At 40.0% G+C, this 13,164-nt stretch overlaps 1 long non-coding RNA gene across 2 annotated transcripts; it reads right to left on the minus strand.

Annotated features, from left to right (window-relative positions):
• Positions 1-707: 707 nt before the first annotated feature.
• LOC115347708 lies at positions 708-12,826 on the minus strand. 2 transcript variants are annotated; one of them, XR_003925589.1, is made up of 4 exons: positions 12,721-12,826; positions 11,672-11,847; positions 11,228-11,293; positions 708-745 (listed from the first exon to the last, which is right to left on the minus strand). It is a non-coding gene; the product is annotated as an uncharacterized LOC115347708 (long non-coding RNA). The 2 variants fall into 2 exon arrangements; XR_003925588.1 differs by lacking the exon at positions 708-745 and adding an exon at positions 4,486-7,968.
• Positions 12,827-13,164: the final 338 nt, after the last annotated feature.

The following is a 13,164-nucleotide window of genomic DNA, read 5'->3' on the forward strand; positions in this document are numbered from 1 at the left end:
TATTTTATCTTTAATTATTTTATTTTTGGGAGTACAGTTTGCTTAGCAAAACCAGTATGAATGTGCTGGTTTTGGCAAGCCCCTCTTCTTTTCATGTCACACTATCTCATCCTTTGCCTTTCTCTTACATTCCCCCGTCTCTTGCTTCCTTCGCTAATGTATAAACCACCTGCACACCTCCTGACTAACTTTCTTTTAGAGGAGACTCCAGTGTTTGGTTAAGTCACGGGAGACGCAGGGATTTGTGCAGTCCTCTCGCTTACGCAGTGCGGAAGTGATGACAGAATAGTCCCTACAGTCACTAGAGAAACTGACACATCACACCCAATTATGTGGCCTCCCTGGCCCCTTGCACCATTCTTCCCTGAAACATAAGCTTTCTGTCTCGCACTCTATTTTATTTTTTAAAGAAATTTGTTATTTAAAAGAAAAGGAAAAATGGTGTGTGGGGGGGAAGGAGTTAGTGTATCATTCTAAAGAAAGCTATTATAGAGTAAGTCTTCAGGGACATTCAATATATCAGATTAAACATAATTTAAACACTTGGAAATTTTTTTTTTAAAGCTCACACAGGGAAAACCACCAAATTTAAACTGATCATAATAGAGGAGTCAAGCCTTGTCATTTACAATGACACTGGCCATCAGCTGTCATGAGCTAGTGGGAGTTATTTGTCAGTAATTATAAAGTACAAATATATACACTAACCTATATCTGCTCAGGATCCCACACAGCATTTAGTTAGCTGTAGAAAAAGAAGATTATTTTTCATGTTAGTACCACATATGCCATCAAATGCAGCCGTTGTCTTCTTTCCTTATCCCTAGAAGGACCCATCCCTTGAAAGTGAGATTGCCTGAGTGTCACAGCTTCCTTCCCCTTCTACTACAATGGCTGATACAGCAGAAGAACAAAAGCAAAGCTGACTTTCAGCCATCTGATTGTATTTGTAAGAAGAGGAGTAATTAGAAATAAAAATACGTATTGCTGTGATAATGAGGTGCATTTGTCCTACAACTGGATTCCAGATTACAGGCAGAGCACTGATTACTAATTTTATAAAATTGCCTGAGCAGAAGCTCTCTCTTCTGAACTTGCATGGGAAACTTTTGCATTACAAAATCTACTGCAACTGGAGGTTTTCTCCAACAGCTAGTACTTAAGGTGCACAAATTACTGTGGTTTTTTTTTCTGTTCCTTGTTAAGTTGTTTTTCCTTCTTTAAGTTTTGACAGCTATCTTAAGGCAGCAGGAATACAACATTCATGATGTGATTATTTGGCAATAATTGTAATACAAATTATACACATATCTTTGCTGTGAATCGCATAATAAGAACTCGAGAATTTTTCGAGCACCAAAGACTTTTCTGCTACTCTTTCCAGATCGAGACAGGGACTATCCAAAATATAGAGGGTAGTGAAAGAGGAAAAAAGCCTGAGCCCAAGAACATGGAAAATAAGTGGTTACAGTCACCACGTGGGAAAACAAACTAAGTCGAAAGGAATGTATTTCCCTCCCCTCTGAACGCTATTGCAGCAGAAGAGCTCCTAAAAGAGAGCACAGTACAAGAGTTATGCTGTGTGCACATTTTCTGTCTTTCTACTTTGCAGCTATAGAGGTTAAAAAAGCTGGGACAGAGATGAACCAGCCTCCTGGGAGAGCTTGTGGAATGTCCCTCACCCCCTCTGCCTAGGCTCGACCAGGAGCTGGGGGCAGTGGCCACCATTCCCTCCCGGCTCCTGCAGCACTACAAGGGAAGGTCACGCTGTTTCAGCACCCCGGTGGCCTGAGGAGCCACCTCGCAACCCTAAACTCCTTTTCTTCCTTTTCAATCTTTGTTGATTTGCAACAAGGAGAAACAGATTCACGCCACTTCAATGAGCGATGTGAAATTAGGTGGAGTATGGTACCAACTTTCTTTTGACCTCAGCTCTTTGACAGAAGTTCTAGGTCCAGTGCCATAAACCTTCAGGTCCTACTCCAGTGACTGCCGCGAGCACTTGTTTCTCCTCTCTCGATTACCTTTCCCCATATCATAAAATTTGTCATGTTAAAACATCTGACTTGAGCAGCTTCACAGTCCCCCTAGCACTCAGGCAGGTAAGGTGATGCAGTACAATACAAGAGGTGCCATATGCCTTGCAGAAAACGATGATGCATTTGTTGCTACCTGCTTGAGAAAGATATCTTCATCTAGCTGAAATGCCAGGGGAAAGTCAGGATTTCTGCAAGGTCTGGAAACCCTGCAGACATAGGTGTTGCTAATACAGGGTGAATTTCAAGCCCCTGAGCCAGCCGTGTTGGACTTGCCATTGATCAGATTCATTGTACACATACAGCCAGCTCCCTCCTTCTTCGAGATGGCTGTCCAAGTGTCGCTGGATGTCATTCATACCTGAACAGACAGGGTGCAAATTTAGTGCAGGTGCTGTAAATCTAACATGTGTATCAGTCTTGACCTGCTGCTCTTTGGACTCTTGGTGATGGCAGCTCTGCCAGCTCCTCCCTTTCCTTCTCCCTGTGCCCTAGGTACACTGATTCACCCGGGCAGTCTACTTGGACCTAGCGCAGGCGATGGACCATGAGCCATAACCTTCAATTGTAAAGAAAGTGACTGAAACCATTCCCCAGCCCACCGCAGGTTCAAGGTAAGACTATAATACAACCCTATGAGAAATAATCAGGTGAGAATTTATTTTCTGTATTTCTCTATGTAAAAGCAAGGGAGAAGATATCAATAACTTTAAAATTAATGATTTATTATGTATAGCAAGAAAATATATCAATTTCCAAAACTTTAGTTAAATTATAGCTTTTTTATTAGTAAAATGCTAACAGTGATGCACATTTGGAAGCTGAATCCTGAGGCACAATTTCATCCTTGTTCATAAAAATTAGTCCACTTCTGTATGAATAATGGTATTGATTCAGTCACTTTCTAGTACAGGCCTGCTTACAGTAGGGAAGGGCCTTTACTATTTAATGTGGAGATCCGGTAGATACTATACTATTTTTCAGTATTGTAAGTTGTTATCAACTGCTTTTTAACAGAAGTCCTTTTAAAACCTTTTACACTTGCATGGTTGTAAAGACCAATGAGGCACATTGGACTGTCTGGGGTTTTTAGAAAGCCAGAAATGTCGTCTGAACAGCTTTTAATGTTGAGACAAGAACTGTGAAATACTCCGTGTTCCACTTGCATTTTCTGGGCAACATTGTTTAGCTAGGCAAGGTGGCAAATACTTGTTTGTGACATTGTGAGCCTTAAATCTGGTGATTCACTCACTGTGTATCCCAGCGGAGCCTCAGTGAAATGCAGTGTGATGATCAGTCCCCAGAATACAATGGTATTGTTATGTGTAGCCCAATGGTTAAGAATTAACTATTAGCAAGATTATCAGGGTCTCACGGGGAGGATCTGCCCTGGGAAAATTAAAAAAAATCTGAACATTCAAAGTGACATGTTAGAACTAGATGGGAAAAAAATCAAATTGTAATTTTAAGTCAGTTTCTGTAGTACGGTGGAGTCAAACTGGGAGTAGGTGATTTCAGCAAGGAGCCATAGTACTGCAAGCACAGTTTTATATATTACTTTGCTAAATGAACGATGAGGTAATGGTAATGTTAAATTGAATAGCCTGTGTCCGAAGTACATTGGGTAGGGAGCAATGGGGTCTACACACGTGCCTACGTGAAGGATGGTATTAGAAATACAACGTTTAGACATTCAGTGGGGATATGACTGTTGTGCACGCAGAAGGTTATCTGGTGATTTGAGGTGAAGCATGGTTTGAGATATGGGGATTATCCATTCAAGAGCTAATATGTTATTAATTGTGGATTTAAATCTCAAAATACACTGAGGCTGAGTTGCAAGAAGAAGTTGCAGTTACAGGATTAACTCCAGACACCTCCTGCTCCAGCAGGCTCGAAGTTGGGGCTTATACCAGTGGAAAGGTGATACAAGAGATATTAATCTCTTCATCCCGTTTCCTTTTTATGGGAATGGGTTACGTCTCCTACGTGAAACCACATATTACAAATGTACTACATATTCTGCTGAAATACAGTCTTAGTTTGTGTTCTTTTCAGAAGCCTCTTGTCTTTAAAACTGGCTGCCTGAAGCCTAAAAATATATTCCTTGGAAGGAGAGAAAAACACTGAATATATTTAGAAATACTTAAATATAACTTCAAATAGTTTTCCCATTCATTAAAAGTTTGCTTGACCCAAAATGTCAGGACCCACCAGTGTGGAAAGCAAGAGATGAATATCTCTTGTATCACCTTTCCACTGGTATAAGCCCCAACTTCGAGCCTGCTGGAGCAGGAGGTGTCTGGAGTTAATCCTGTAACTGCAACTGCTTCTTGCAACTCAGCCTCAGTGTATTTTGAGATTTAAATCCACAATTCAGGAGGAAGAAGGAAACATTCATGATGATTTTTTTCCATAGCAGCTGTTTGAAACTGTTAACATGCTTGTACCTTTAAAAGTAAATCCTGGGGGAAAGAGAGACTGAGAGACAGATTGCAGTTCAAGTGCTGAGAAGCGCGCAATAATCGTAGTTAAATTCAGAGGTTTCTTAGATAAATATGTCATTGATAATTGAGAGAAGAGGAAAAACTGTGTAAAGAGATTTGCACACACACTTTTGGCTCTCCTTGGGATACATGGTGCACCTGCTGAACACAGAAAAAATAAACTTGTGTGCAAAAGATGGTTACCTAAACATCAATAAAAAATCAAAGTTATATCTGCACATAGTCTTATGAAGGAAAATCAGTGTTTTCCCATTGGAGAGCACAGCTTTGATTAATCAGACATATTTAGCAATTATAATTTAGGAAACCGAAAATATAGACCTGTGTTTGAAATCAAGTAAAAAATAATGGTTTTAAATTCACATATTTAATTTGTTAGAAAAGTTATGAAGGCTGTGCATAACTTTTTGCATTTTTGAAGTTAGCTAGGATTGGTAAGATATGGTGGGATACACTGTGTGTGATCTAGCTGTTGGTGGGAAAAGATTATTTTCCTTTCTTAATCTTGAGGATCATGAAGAGTAACTTTTGAAGGATGTGTCCAAAAATCTGAAGGGAAGACATATAGACAGATTGCACACTAATTTTTACTGATTGCTGTTATTTTTATCCAAAGTTTTTATACATAAGGTTCTTATTGTCCACGTAGAAAAGGGGAGGTAGAATCAATTTCCTCTTTAACATATTGATAAACAACTCCAGATATAGTGGTAGGGGGAGGAGGAAACTACATTTACCTTTGTGTGACCTATATAGGAATGCTGGAAAAATTAATTCCAGAATATTATGGCGACATTCCTTTAAGTTGTGGATATGATTTACATAGTAGGTCTTCTTGAGCCGTCCAGCTTCTTTCATCTTGATACTGTAAATTGCTTTCATTCACCCCCCACCCCCCATCTGTATGCTTGAGGTATTGTTGTGATAAATTATGGAGGTACAGAACTGAAAATGGTGTGTAGATTGTCTAAGAAATTGAGTGCAGTCAGCCTTCAAAGTGGTGGATGATGTGCTAAAACAGCTACCTTCCCCTGGTCAGGTCGCACATGTCGTCAATGAGCAGCTGCTTTTAACTTTGCCTTTTGCCCAGAGCACTGAGAGCAGCTGGATTTATTGAATTAATAACTGCTCCATTTGGGGTGTTTTGTTTTCCCATGACCGTGAAATCTGGCTATAATGTTAGCAAAGTGTAAGACAGGTCTCTTTCACCAAACAAGGTGGTGTCTTTTTTATTATTATATAGTGCTTAATCTGTAAGGCAGAAAATAATTGGAAAACTGTACCTGTGGGGGAATGAAATGTTCCTTGGTAAACAGAGCTAAGAAAAAGGAAAGAAGCGTATAAAAATGAGGTAGGTGATACACACGTGCTGAGTGTGATTTTGAGGACACGCACTAGTCCTCAAATTAATCTCTTTGGTTACAACGCTTAGTAGTGGCCTCATTAAATCATCTGATGTATTCTAAACAGTGTTAGGATGTTAGCGATGGTGGTCAAATTAAAAGTTTCTGTCCTTTGGACCAATTGTTTCTTCTCAAGGCTCTGGATTTCATGAGGATGGCTGAGAAACAGTGGCAGTGTGTTATGCAGATGGAGACGGGTAAACCAGTGGTCTCCAGCACGAGGGACATGTCCCACCACAGAGCTTTGGGCCAATCCCGCTTGATATGTTTTTGAGGGGGGTTACTATGGGTAGAGTTCACTCATTTTCTAGAAACAATACTTGAGGTAATGCCTTCAGGTTTTATCAATCATGGCACATATTAGAGTAATCATTCTCATGTGACAGTCTGCCGTGCTGAAAGTGTTGGAATTACCTTATTATTGATGAAAAAAAAAAAAAAAGTAATACCTATAATACCTATGGGGGGAGTTGTTTAGCTGTGCTCTTGGGATAGCAAAAGGAAAGAGAGAGGAGATGTTATTGGGAACCTCTTGTGTGCCTTAGTTATTGCAAGTGGAGCCTGGTATCAAACCATGATCCTGTGTCTTCCTCAGCATGTAGAAGGGGAAGTCCTGAAGCACTCTAGGCCTTGCTGACTTGGCTTCCTGCAAAAGGATGGCAGGAGCTCAGGAGAAATGGGATTGAACGCCAGGCTGCCATTTCTAACCACAGCTGTACTCGTTAGCTAAGCATAAACTATGTCCGCCAAGGAGGTGTGTGGCTGCTGTATCCCTGGCAGAGGCGATTTACAGCTGCCTTCAGCCTCCTAAACACTCTTTGGGAAAAGGTGGAGGAGATCTGACCCACTAGAACTAGAGCTGCATCCCATTTCAAAAGCTCACCAGTCCTCCTCATACCTGTCCTCCTGAGGGCTGGCATTGGTATGTGCCAGCCTGCTGCTGCATCTTCTAATTCTGAAGACTCTCCCTTGATGAAATCTAAGGTTTTACCAAAACTGTGCAATCTCCTTTCTAGCATGGTGAAATTAGCTGGGCTTTACTTCTTAGTTTACTTATGTTCCTTATGTGGGTTTTATGTCTCTGGAGTTTCAGAGTTCTGCAAATAGATTAAAAAAATAATTATTTTGGTTTATATTATATGAATAGATTTATGTCTTTTTTATGGAAATTACTGCCCTAGTAATTTAAAAATGTGCAACTCTTAGGAGTAGAAAAGGTCATTTTACCCAACCAATTCTCAAATTGCTGCAGAGGTAGTAAAAAAAAAAGGCAGTTTGCACAGACTCTGTCTCAGGAGTCTGGCTTCTATGCTTAGGTATTTTCAGAAATGAGGCATATCACAAATGTTATGATGTGCCAAGTATTTTCTTCAGTTGCTTTTAAATTGTCATAGAATATCAGAGTGATTCAGGGTATTTCCTCCAGAAAGTCGGAGAGTTCAAATTCCAAATGGGAAGAAAGGCAATTTGTTCACAAAGCAGCTATCCAGTCTGCAAAACAGTTACCAAGAAACTTGAGGGGCTTAACATGAGAAAACACAATAACCTTCCTCCTTGTTTTGTGTGTACTTCTTTGTAAGCAAAGTTCCTGCTTGTTACAGAAACAACCTTTTATTTAGGTTTGACATTTCAGGGTTAAAGAAGTCCTGTGCCTCCTCATCCAGAACTTGTTTTACTCTTTTCTTTTTCTTCAGAATACACGGTATGTCCTTAAAACACACAAAGCATACACAGGAGCAGTATATTCTGCAGATCAGCACCCTCAGCTTGTGTTCAGGTGCCTAGGCAGAAATGCCTGGTTAGTGTCCATCTGTGAAAGGTTTTCTTTTAGAGATGCGTATTTCTGAAGAAGCTAATTCTCAAGTGTGAACTGCTCTGATGACGAGATGAGATCACCTCTCGTCATATTCTGTGGCGGTCAGCTTCCTTTTGTGCAGACTTGGTAGCTTTTGTGGTAGATGAAGCAAGGGTACTACAGCTGGTACCTTCAAAGCTTGGATCTATCTCCAGAGCAGCTTGATCCTGCACATCGAGTGAGGAGAGGGAGACTTGAGAGAACAACACACATTTATATCATTAAATGCTGAATTATAAGGCATGGGGGGTGGAGGAGTGAGGAACTGGAGTAAGTAAGGGATTTTGCATGTTAGCATTTTCTAATTGAAGAGTAGTTTGTTGTGTAGAAGCTTTTGAAAAAAAGAGTCTCCTTGGAGCAACCGGTGCACTAGCTGTTAGGGTATTTCTGTAGAAAGTGGAAGGCTGAGGTTCAAGTCCAGGTCTGAATTAGGCAAACATTTGAAACACTGAGCTATTCTGGGATAAGTTTTCTCTTCTCCTTCCCTTCTTTTCCCCCAGCCTTTTTCTCCTTCCAAAATTTCCATTTGGGTGGCGAGAACCCTTTCCTGAATGAAGTGTAATAGGAAAACTATAATATCTGCAAGAAAGTTCCAAGCTTGGTAAAGTAGTGTTTCGTAATAAAAAAAAAAAAAAAATTAGCTCCAAATTTCTCATTAAATCTCATCTATCCTCCCCCTACCCCATTCTCTTTTATAGATTTGTAGTATTTTATATACTCATCACAGTTTTTCCTCTCTTCTCTCCGCTTGCATGCCCACCAGGCTCCTTTTCGCAACCTCGCCGTTTGCCTCCTTGTAGTTTTCCATCGTGCTGGCTTCCATCTCCAGCGGCTTCTCCCCATCTGCACAGGGAGCCGTAACAAGGAGCACGAGAAATGCTGGTGATGCCCTGCTCCTAGCTACAGTACCTGGCAGCAACCCTGGAGAGGAGCAGCCCTTTGGGAGAAAATTTGAGAAACGCTTCCAGGTCACCCTTCCCCTGGGTTTGTGCCCGTCCTGTCTTTTGTGGGGGTTAGAGTGAGTTCAGTAAGCTGAAATCTTTGGAGATCTCACTTGGAAAAAAAATTTAAAAGTGGAAGCTATTTTTACTGAGACTGTACTGAAGTGTGATTTTCTTTATTTTTTTATTTTTTCTCACAAAGTTTTACAATTGGGCCAACTGAAGGCATTTTTGAGTAAGTGGTAACAAACCGTCCCTGCCTTGAGTATAAAGGCATTCCTGTATTTCAAAGACAAGAAGCAAGATCTCGAGATACTTTCCAGAGTAATTTTGTCAGTGTGGAAAATGTTATCCTTGGGAGTTAATTTTGCAATATTATAAGCAACGTGAAAAGAAGGTCTTGTAATAAGAAGGATGTGGCAGCTTTGGGAACAGGCTGAACTGCTTGCCCTGCCTGTAAGAACTTTTTTCTTTTATCATAATTCTATTGGGCAAAAGCTTCACAGTGGAAGTCCAACAAAAAGAAATGCGAGATGTATATATATGTAACTTTAAAAAAAAAAAAGGCACATCTGTGTGCTAGATCAAAATTGGTAGTAATAATGATAAAGAGCAAGAGGTACACCTTGACAGATGCAGAAATTTATTCTGTTAAACCTTAAGAACTTTGAAAACACCCTCACAAATTTTACCTACATAGAACAATCTGCCCTGAAGAGCAGGTTTTAAATTTAAACATCTCTCCCTCTAAATTTCTAATAATTCCTAGACCCAGACTGCTCAGCGAGTTTTAGTTTCCTCTTTGATCTCGGTCAAGATAGGCGATCCAGAAAGACATATCCATTAATATAACTAATAATGTGGAAAGTTAGCTTCAGGATTGACATTCTAAGGGGATCTTTTCACTGCTTTTAATTTTATGTGCTCAATTTTCTCTTCTCTGCCAGGCTGCAAACCCAAATTTAACTGGGCAGAATGCTAAATGGCAAAAATATTTGCCATTTCCCCTCTGTAGCCAAGCTGACACACAGAGATACTGAAATCCTGCAAGGACTCTCCACCCCTCTGTACTCTCATTCTTCTGGACTGGGAGGAAACAGAAATCTCACAAGAAAAACTTTTCTCCTGACTTACCGAGACAGTACGAACAAGAAAACACAGTGGTGGTTTGGGTATGCCTCGTATTATGAGACTGAGAGTCAAATCCAGCACTGGCTGGTCCTGCCTTGATTAATGGATGTCACAAAACTCTTGTTCATTTGGGACTGAAGCAAACTGTTTGCCTATTAAGTCCAACGTGACCTAAATCTGGATGTTGAGTCAAACTATAATTGAGCCCTAAAATTGCTGTGGACTTTTAAACTCTGATAGCATTGATGGAGTATGAGGGAGCTCAGCTCCTTCAGTGATGGTGTTCTATGTCTTGCCAATACTGCCTTTAGTTGAATGAATTGTTAACCTGAGCAGAAGCCAAGAAAGTGATTTAAGTCAAAATTGCTGACCCCATCTCTTCTGTAGCTTTAGCTTCAAAAACTTCCATAATAGTGCTTGATAATTATTTTTTTTTCCCCAATTTTAGCATAATGTTTGGACTAGGTAGGATGCTCTGCATAGTAATTAACAGCTGATTTGCACGGCACCAAGTAGATTATTTTTAACTATACTATTTTCACTGAAATAAAACAAATCAAAACAGCATCATTCAACGGTCATTTTCTGCAAGGGAATGTGCATTCACCTGGCCTGCTTGTGTTCTCTCTGGTTTGATGCTTTGCAGGAAAAAAAGGCACCTAAAATTGTTTTAATCCTTTACAGTTACATTAAAATGATGCGGCTGTCCAGCTGATAAATTGACTCCATTGTATCTGTTCTAAATTTATATAGATAGCACAGTTCTGCACGGTCATAAATGATTTATCTTTTGTATTTGGAGTAGAGTCATAATCATTCACTCTTTTTCAAGTCTAGTTTGGCAACTTTATCTCACTTGCAGTTTGCATTTCTGAAAGTGGAAATATATTCTGCAGCTTTTGATGTGTTGATTGGTAAGAAGGTAAAGACAGCTGCACACATGTCTCCAGAGACCCAGCTCGATGGCTAAATGAAGACCTCTAGTGCTTTCTTGTTAGCCAAGATAGATCTACATCCAGATGAACCACAATTAGTCAATAGTGAAGGCTATAGGTTCATGTGATCAGAAGCCACAAATCAGTTTTCCCTAGGACTTAGTTATTGGCAGATAGCGCCTTAGGCTATGCCTTGCTGCTGCTTGCCTGACTGTAATTTTTCCCCTAGTGAAGTTTTTAAAGTCACATACTGAGACTGGAGCAGTGATCTCCTGACAACAAGGCTGTCACTGGCCTGTCAAATATCAATTGCTTATCAAACAAATTGTCTGCTACTTTAATGTACCTGGCCCCTCGCTATTAACAAAGCTTAAAACACTGCTGGTTTCTGTACTGCTGTTTACTCTGCTGGTACTTACCCGCTTACCCGCATACCCCATTATTTTGACGTGGCGTGGGCCAAATCCTTCCTTCCTGTGACACTGCTGGAAACACACCAAAATGATTTATAGTCAAGGTGACTGTGTATTGTTGTGAACTTGTGAAATCCTATCAGTAAACCAGAAAGGAACCCTAATTCCTGCTGGAATCTAAACCCTGGTACAAAATGTTTTTGTTTCAGAAGGTTTGGTTAATGTATTTATTTGCTTGGCTAGCCTCACCTTGTACACAACGTTGCATTTGGTTTTGGCTAAAATTAGAAGCATAAACTTATTGTGAGGAAATTTCATTTGAGGCTTTCAGAGAACTTGGGGGGGGTGGGGTGTGAAGCCACACAATGCTTACAAGTAACAGATAAATATGATTCCTCAATTTTATGGGTAGCTAAAATGAGTCTCAGAGAAGCTGCATTACTTCCTCACCCAGTGAATGAGTCGTAGAGTTGTGGATGGAGCCCAAAGGTTTTATCATCTGCCCCTATTTGTAGTTACCAGCCAGTCTGTCTCCTCTGTAGATGATTTACATGCCAAAACGGCATCCGCCGTGGCTTCTGGGCAGCACACTAGTTGAATCAAATCACACCTTTCTCATTGCTGCTCTGCAAATAAAGGAAAAATTAGGGCCAGGAGAAGTAAAAGTAATTCTTCAATGAACTGAGCATATAAAACGTGCTTTAAAATTTCCAGCACCCTGCAGTGATGGTGATTAGTTAAAGAAACACCACAGCCTTGTTACTATCACATCTTTTAAAACCTTTTTACATTACACAAAGATGGTCTAAGAAATTAATTAAAATGTTGGACAATAACATAATCAGGGATATCTATATTTGCAGTCTTTTCTCTGTGCTTGCATACATCTTTTATCTGTCAAGTACAGCAAATAGCTAATTAGCCCCCTTTTAAGTGCTTCACTGCTTATATTGGAGCTACAGTCATGCCCTAGTGGGATGGTTTCCAGGAAACCTGATATACGTTCTCAGCTGAAAGAGCATATGCCTATTCATAGGCTGTTAAGAAACTGGTAGAGATTAAAAAATGCTCTTTTAAAAGATTCAGTTGTTTGTGGTTCTCAGAACACATCTGATCTGTCGGCATTTTAAAGACAGAGCAAGCCAAAATCCGGAGTCCCTACGTGGCTCCTACACAGCAAAATTCTTGCCAATGTCAATCAGAGGGTTACTAAATATGGGCTGCGGGATATCACCTAATGTGTTCCCTAAAAGGTAAGTTTTTAATATGATTGGTATGACTCATCATGTTAAATTCCTGCTTTTATGTGCTCATTTTCTTCTTGGGCAAAAGTCCAGCGTAGTCAGAACTGAACTAATACGCACTTATTTTGACAAACTGCCTTAAAAGTATCAGCTAGTTAATGTGTTACACCACCGTGCATTAGTATTAAAGTAGTAAATCTGACAAATAATCAAATCACCTTAATTTTACTTAATGATCAAGAAAAATGTACTTACAGATTAAAGTGACGTTGGGAGATTCCACCCCCTCCTCTTTCTGCATTAAAATCTTTACGATAGAAAGGCCTCATTGAGGGTTACTATAACATATAATGTCACATGCCATCTCATGCTGACCACAAAAATAACTCAAGGCGCCACTCTGCTGCAATTAGCAGCTGTAAGATTATGATGTTTTGACACAGGTGAGGCAAAAACTTCCAAGCACAAACGGAGCGAATATATGAGTTACACAACTATTTCCTCACAAAAATACCATTTATTACTTACACAGCAAAAACATAAGAAAGGACTTTTTTCAGACAACTGAAACTAAGTTCTGCCACCAATTCATTTGCAGTGTGACAGCAGAATTTGACCACTGTCATTTAAGGATGTCTACCAGTCTACTTGCCTTATGAGTAAATATGCTTCCATCCGCATGCTCTGCCTCATTGGAAG

The sequence above is a fragment of the Aquila chrysaetos genome, chromosome 1, assembly GCF_900496995.4.
Source record: "Aquila chrysaetos chrysaetos chromosome 1, bAquChr1.4, whole genome shotgun sequence".
Lineage (NCBI taxonomy): Eukaryota > Metazoa > Chordata > Aves > Accipitriformes > Accipitridae > Aquila > Aquila chrysaetos.